The 8,156-nt window shown below is 36.9% G+C and overlaps 1 long non-coding RNA gene across 1 annotated transcript; it reads right to left on the bottom strand.

Annotated features, from left to right (window-relative positions):
* Positions 1–1,369: 1,369 nt before the first annotated feature.
* On the bottom strand, positions 1,370–2,862 carry LOC148998693 (uncharacterized). Its single transcript, XR_016171127.1, has 3 exons — positions 2,668–2,862; positions 2,272–2,447; positions 1,370–1,794 (listed from the first exon to the last, which is right to left on the bottom strand). It is a non-coding gene; the product is annotated as an uncharacterized LOC148998693 (long non-coding RNA).
* Between the last annotated feature and the right edge of the window lie 5,294 nt (positions 2,863–8,156).

The following is an 8,156-nucleotide window of genomic DNA, read 5'->3' as shown; positions in this document are numbered from 1 at the left end:
TGGAATAAAAACAGAGCACACTTGTAGCTGAAAAAGATCTTAGAAATGATGGTCCAACTTTGTTCAAAACTTAGTTTGAAAAGTCTCCAATTCTCTGGATGCTTTGTTTTTATCTGTGACTTTCTATTTCATTTGAAAAGAGAAATTTTGTCAAAGAAAAGGTTAATCCAAGTAAAACTCTAAATACAAATTTGTTTTGGATCCAAGAACTGAACTGCTATAATATGGCATTCTCGGTCAAAGGTGATCTTGAACATCCCAATTCCCAAGACGAGGGTGTAGGAAAGAGCGAGGAGCGAGATAGAAAATAGAAGTGGATAATCGGAATTGGGAACAACGGGAGTGCCTTTACCATACCAAAGGCGCCAACTCTTTTGACTCTTGTTTGGAAGCAGTTCTAGAAGGGCTGTTTATTGGCTAGAATGAAGTGATTTGAATGGACCTCATGTTTAGTGAAGTGTGGACTAATTGCTTAAACATTCTTAATTTGGTTCCTAAAGCTAGGGAACAGCATTCATGCTCCGTTTTTTTTATTTATAGCCAGGAACTTTCCAAGGGTTAAATTTGATACATATTCTTCTATGCTAGGTGATAGGGTTATAGGTGTTAAGGAATACTTAACCAATGCTGATGTGGACACATTAAAATAGGTTGTTTTGTTGTATTAGGGGTTGTTTAATAATAGTTTTTTCGTTGAACCAAAAAAAAAAAAAAAAAAAAAAAAAAAACTACAGCCACCTCTTATAGTCTTATTTAAGTTCCGTATAATTAGAATTGTTCAAGATGATGGGACGTCGTTGGATGGTTGTTGGGTTCTCAGTTATTGAATTACGTAGCACCATTTCTATTCTGAAAGGCATGTTTTTGTTACTCGATATCTTTTTTACTTCTTCCAGTCCAGAAACCAAGCAGCAGAGAGTATTCCTTTACGTTTTGGACATCATTTTCTGCATGCAAAATCCAATGAAATTTCAGTTGCTATCTCCTATTAGACTATTACTGTTAGGAAACTCATACTGGCGATTTTATTCCTTCATATTATGCATCTTTGTTAAGTGACAATGATTTTATTCCTTCATATTATGCATCTTTGTTAAGTGACAATTCATTCCGTTACAAATGTGCATAACTGTTTACGAAGCAAAAAATATGCCAAAGGTACCAAAAGTCTAATTTGTATAACCTTGAGAATCAAACATGGAAAAATATTGTCACGTCAGAAAACACGCTGTTTGTATCGTGCACCATCCGCGGCCCAGAAACAAAGGCATATTATATATAAGCAATGACTTTTTAACTTGTGCTTCTAAACTGGATGATTGACCCAAAAATACTCAAACTGGATGATTGGAACATCCAACTACACGGTTCAGTCAAGGCTTACAGCGGTAGAGTTTGATATGTAATTAAGCTATAGTACAAGGTATCAATAATTATCGCATATTCTCTTATAATCCATTCAATCAGTCGGATATCCTATAATGTATTCGTCATTCATAGATGAAGAGGACCAAAACCCACCGCTAAAAATCAAATTATTCTCCTCAAACAAATCATTTCAAAAGCCATCAAGTGTTACAAATCATATTGTAGGTAAAAGGTAGGAAAAGGAAGAACAGAAAAAAAAGAAGAATCTGAACAAATTACAGTTTGCACAAATTGGCTGGCATCACAATCATCATCCCGTAAGCGTAGGCAATTTCTGTTCATATCAAACCAGCTCTTTCAGCTCCGCGTTCCACGAATCCTTAGAAGCATGCTTCCAGAAGGCAGCAACAGCAAAGGGCCGCCAAACTGTCCGTCAAGAAAATTAGAATTTTTAGCTATTTTTTCTTTATGCCGATTTCATTGTTCGTGCTTGTGTGGTAGACTGTAGTGTATGTGTGGGAGGAGAGAGAGAGAGAGAGAGAGAGAAATCTCATATCTAAGAATCGTCGAAAGAGGAAAGTGATTCTGGTTAGTCCAACCCTAGGCATAATCTCCACCCAGGCAACAAGTGATGAGTCCACTATTCAGATCCAACACAACAACTCCATAATAGTCGATCCAAAATTCCAAAGGTTGGAATAATCCAGATCGGGACTCATGACTCTTCCCTCCCTATTATTGAAGCATTAATGGTTTAGGGCGAAAATAAAATACATCTAACATAGAATCCAGATCGTGAACAGCAAAAATGGTGAAGCGCAAACATTAATAACATCGAATCAGAGTGATCGCACAGAGAGAGAGAGAGAGAGAGAGAGAGAGAGGGAGAGAGAAAGCGGCCGCCATCCTTCAAGTAAACCACTGCTCTGTTGCTGCTGTTGTTGCTGCTGTGGAGGGGTACTGAGGGTAGCCCTGTGGTGGATAGCCCTGTTGTGGATAGCCCTGTGCTGGGTAGCCCTGAGGAGGATAGCCCTGTGGAGGGTATCCTGGCGGAGGATAGGCGTCTTTCGGAGGATAGCCTGTTTATTCAATACAAATCAATAGAAGATTAGAAGATGGATACGAACCAAATTCAAGTAAGTAATCAAGATCTACACAAACCACAAAGGCACAAACCAAGATGATTATCCCATAAAAACGAGGAAACGGAATCCAAATATAAATAAATCACCAAAACCCTAACCCTAGATTAAGAAACCTTTTTGGATTTTGGATCATCTGTAGACTAGAGACTCGTACCTTGCGGAGGAGGGACGCCGACGGGAGGTTGTTGTTGGTTGTAGTAACTCATCTCCGATGGGTCAACGTTCTAGGGGTTCAGTGTTAATCCGGTTGGGAGCAGTGGTTGGATGGAAAAACCTTATTTATAGAGAGAGAAAGAGAAAGAGAAAGAGAGGAACGCGAATTCAGATTCGTTGGAACTGAGAGGCGTAACCTCTTTGCTTTGCTTTGTAGAAAAGGCTTGAATTCCCATTACCCAAAAAAAAAAAAAAAAAAAAAAAAAAGGCTTGAATTCTACCAAAAATAAATAAAAGGCTTGAATAACGCGGAGAGTAGCGGTGGGGTCCAGGTCCGGGTTTGGGTTTGTTTAACTTAACATAATATAATAGAGACTTTTCTACATACACCGAAAAGGCGAAAATCACCCGAAACCTCCCCTCTCTCTTTTGTAAATCCTATGAAAAGGTCCACTACACTCAACATCATTCTCTCTCTCTCTCCATAAACGCTGGCTGTCAAAAGAGATCTATAGATCTGGAATCCCAGTCGTTCTTCCCCAGTTGCCAACTCCATCAGTCAGTCCTTTTTCTCTTTTATTTCTTTGCATATCACTTCCGGAGGTGAGACTACAAAATCAACCAGGGAAGGGGAAGGGAAGAGGGCTTTTGAAGGCTACAAGTCTCTCTGACCATGGCCCATGGGTACAAACTACAAAATCAATCAGACTTGTGAATTGTCGCATATCCTCTCTCTCAAGTAAACTCCTTGTTTTCTACATACGGCTCTCAACTCAGTTCTGACCAGCCTTTCTGGGCACTACTACTATCAAGCGGTCGCTTCTCCTATCTAGCGCTTTTCATAAACCAAGCCATTAACGCAGCAGATTAAAATGGGTAAAGGGCGAAGAAATTCCTCCTTTCATTACATCTATGGTAAAGTTGGACATTAGAAGAAATATGATTTAAGTCAGGGAGGGAGGGAGGGAGCCTTTGTGTTATTTTAGTGTTTGTCAAATAAGATAATTTGAATTCTGATCATTAAGTAATGGTGTCGTAAACCTTTCTGTAAGGTTTGTAGTGTAAGGGGCGTTCTACATGTTTCTATTCAAAATCAGGGATGATGCAATCATATAGGAAATTCTATAAAATTGTAATTTATAATATAAATGAGGATTTATTTTTGGTTTTTTTTTTGTTTGCTCAACGACGATGACCAAATGTATAGTGAAATAGAATAAGAATCTTGTACCTTTACCTGATACGCGCTGGTAGGTCGTAAAATGGTATATGAGTCCAAACAAACTCTTGTATCTTTTTAACAAAAAAAGAAAAGAAATTTGATTCGGTTGGAAATGTGGAATTATTTGAATATTTCTTTTGTCATGAAAAGTTCAAGACAACCGTCCATTACGCGTTAATTTTTCATCATTGCTACTCTCGGAAGTCGGAACGCTGGTTCTATTTTTATTTATTCTTTCCCTCTTTTTTTACCTTTAATTAATATTTAGCAAAAAAAAATAAATTTAACGACCACGTTTACCCAAAAAAAAAAAAATTTGCCAATCTATTAGCCAAAAATAGCAATGTCTTTGTGGTTTAAAACAACAGCTTGAAGGAGGCCATCTCAAGCTCCCTCTGCTATACCAATAGAAATTTCATTTTTAGTAAAAAAAAACTTATTGAAATTTTACCTCAATGGAAAAAAGATGATGGTAGAAATGAATGAAGAAAAATATTTAAAAAATAAAATAGAAAATACTATGATATTAATTGTGAATATAAAAGAAAGTGACCGTGCTCTAAGCATGATGGTGATACCTTTTTTTAAGTAAAGGCCTTAAAGACCATCAAAGACTTTAGGAGACTCACTTTTTTTTTAAGTCACATCAGTTCATGACTTAAACTACAGTGGATTTATGTTTTTTCTTCCCAACAAATTTTCTTTCAAAAGAAGCGAAAAAAATTATTCAAATAAAGGCTTTCGAGCAAACCATTATTGGAATTGAAAACAAATTTTCAGTCATAAACAACGGTGAGAGTTTCCACCAAACATTACTGGTGGCAGCTTCCACCAAAACACTTAACTTCTCACCATATATTCGTGTCTTCAACTAAAATACTCACATTGTTGTACGTGTCAACTTACAAATTGCTAAGATATTAATTATTGTAACTTTAAATATTGCTGACTTATAATTTTTCCTTTAGATGATAAACAACCATCCTTATTCCTTTCCCACCCCACCCTCAATAAAATTTTTTTTTTAATCAAACAAGAAATCATATTATAATTTATTAAGACCATCATGCAAAGTTTTCCTTAGTGGAGATTTTCAAGAGGGTTATAACCAGGGAACTTAGTTTCAAGCGAATTTCGGCGAAATATCGCCGAAATTCGCTGGTTTCGCCGGAGGGCGAAACGATATAGGTGGGCGAAACGAGAATTCAAGAATTTCGCCGGAAAGTCGCTAAACATCGCCGGAAAACTATCGAATTCTTGAAATATTGTCAAAAATCGCCATCCAACCTGCAAAATATCGTCAGAAATGGTAAATCTACTGCTACGTTCTTTCTCTGCCTCTTTGGTTCATTTCATAGTCAAATCTCACCGGCGAAACCACCATTTAGCAGAAGAAAAGGAGAACAGAACCAACAGGTACAAGATCAAAAATCTCTGAAGAAACAATAGTAGATGACCTCTGAGTCTCTGACCTCTCGCTCTATTACTGTAAAATACTCACTTTTCAATCGCTGATTCTTTGGCTTTCTTTGGCTTTCCTACGGTTTCTGTACAGGAACTGAAGAAAGAAGTGAAGAAGATGATGTGCTGTCTTCCCACTTTCTCCCATCAATATTAAAAAATAAATTTTTTTTAAAGTTAAAAGTGGCTTGAGTGTCACATTTGTAGCCACACATGTTGTCACCTTGATGATATTTTATTTGTTTTATAAAATCTGATTCAACATATTTAATGCTACTGACACAATCCCATTCATTTCTTACTGAAAAAATGGTTTTTTTATAAAACCTTCACGTTACACATTAAACCCACACCGTAAAAAGTCACTACACTTAATTAAAATCAACAACCTATCAATGAAATCTACGCCGAGATTTCCGTTTCGCTGGTTTTGGCAACCAGCGAACCAAACGGATCCACCGAGATTTCGTTCCTTGGTTACTAACTGGGTAAGGATTCTCTTTGTAGTGTCAAGAAAAGCATGTTAAATTAGCTTAAGAAATACAAATAAAGTAATTAGGAAAAGATATAGATGAGAATTATGTGAGATATCTAAAAGAAAATGCATTAAATATAATGGTCAAAGCACTGAAGGATTAGGTAAAAGTAGGTGCCAAAAAAAAAAATCCGAAATAACAAATAAACCTCTAGTGGAAGTACAACAGCCCTCTACAACCCGTGAAAGAGAGAAATAATAAGAACCTACTACAGTGAGAGAACTTAACTTTTCCATTTGGATCGATCCATTCACCCTTACGTATAAGATAAAATAAGTACATCTTTCCAAACTTAAAAACTAGTAAAATTAAACGTGGAAATTATATCAACTATTATTTGCCTCATCTGTGCCACGGTGTAATTTCTATTTATTCATAGGAAGATGAATAATGTAGTTCACTAATGGCCTGGTCCATGCCTAGCAGGACAGATTGACCTTGAATTTTTTCCATTTTCTCTCCTCTAATCTCTACCTCTTCCCCAAATCTGCATTGAGGTAGAAGCCATTCTTACCATCCCTCTCTTGTCTATAATTACTAATGATTCTTGGATTTGGTACAAAAATAGAAATGGTAAGTTTTCGGTTAAATCTGCATATTACCAATGTTTGGTTATGGCAAATGCTCATGGTAATACTGCTTCATCATCTACCCATTCTATTTTTTGGAATCAAATTTGGCATATTCCCACCCTCCCTAAGATCAAGCATTTTCTTTGGAGAACTTCTCATGAGGCAATAGCAATTGGTAGTTCTTTATTTGCTAGAAAAGCTACTCTGGCTCCATTATGTTTGATATGTGGTCATAATGTTGAAAATGTGGGTCATGCTCTATTATTTTGTCCTCATGCAAAGCGTTGTTGGGAACTTTCTCCTCTTCGCATTAATGTGGATGAGTTTAGAGGTGACCATTTTCATGATTGGATGGTTTTTATTCAATCAAAATTTAAGGGTTGTGGAGATATGGACCGAGTAAACCAAATCTGAGTGCTTTGATTTGGTGTATTTGGAATACTAGGAATGCAGCTATTTTTCGTGGTATAGATGCTTCCATTCATTACACGATGAATCACTTCTCTTTCTTATTTGCAGATATCCAAAATTTCTTAAATGCTTCTCAGGTTCCAGATCATCAGCAAACACTTTCAGTTGCAAACCACTTAGGAGATGTTTGCTGTTTTCAAGTTTTTGTGGATGGTGCGTGGGAGAGCAACACAAGAAAGGGAGGGGGAGGAGCTGCATTCTATGGGACGCCAATGGATCTTTTGTCGCTGCACAATGTACCAATGGGTTTGGCCCCTCAGCTTCATTGATGGAACTTCTGGCTGTGAGAGATGGTTTAACTTTGGCACTTTCACTTGGGATATCTCACATCCAAGTGAACTCTGATTGTCTCCCGGTTGTTTTGGGACTTCAAGGATTTAGTGCTTCCTTAGATTGGTCTAGTATTAGTCTTATTTCTGAGATTCAGCGGATTGTCATGAGTTTTAATGTAGTTATCTTCAATTTTGTTCCTAGGTCTAGTAATGGTTTTGCAGATTTTCTTGCTAAGGGAGCTTGTCGTCTTTCCCTTTCTCGTTCATGGTGGAATGTCCCACCTTTATTTATGGTTGATGTCTCTTTATTGTCCAGGTCTCCTGGCTTACACTCTTTTACTTAATGTCATGCTTTTAGTTCTTGACCAAAAAAAAAAGACGGGTTTGCATCTACAAAGACTTTTGCCAAAAGCAACCGTAATGCAAGAACTAGCAGTTTGACCCCTTGCTAGTTCTAACCGCATAGACACGAGTCGTTATTTATCATAACTTCATCGTCACCTAAGATAGATTTCAAATTCTAAACAACAATTTCTTATAAAACATCATTTACAATGACTTCATTGAGTAGAGAACGCCCAATAGAAATAGAAAGCAGATTGGAACATGGAATCGTTAGAATGGGTCTTTGCGGATCTCCTAAAAACTAGAAAGATCACTCGTTGGGACAAGATGGGTAGTGATCAATTTTGTATTTCGATGTGATTTTGACGGTGCAAATCATGATAAGGAAAAATGTTTACTGGTTTGAGGTTAGAGATACAACCACCTTCGATTTCAATGTAAATGTGACTATATAAATCTAGGTGAGGGCATGTGTCCCGTTGGAGGGGAGCGAAAATAAGAGGAGTCGATTAACAAATGGGTTGAGAAACGTTTTTAACAAAAAAAAAATCAGATTTTATCATTTTTTTTACTTCACAAAGAAGATTTTATCTTATTCCATAATTACTTTA

This window comes from Hakea prostrata, unplaced genomic scaffold, assembly GCF_041222555.1.
Source record: "Hakea prostrata isolate BN-2017 unplaced genomic scaffold, UWA_Hpros_2 contig_185, whole genome shotgun sequence".
In the NCBI taxonomy this organism is placed as follows: Eukaryota; Viridiplantae; Streptophyta; class Magnoliopsida; order Proteales; family Proteaceae; genus Hakea; species Hakea prostrata.
The sequence above is the reverse complement of the archived record's forward strand: the minus strand, read 5'-3'. Positions and strand labels throughout refer to the sequence as shown.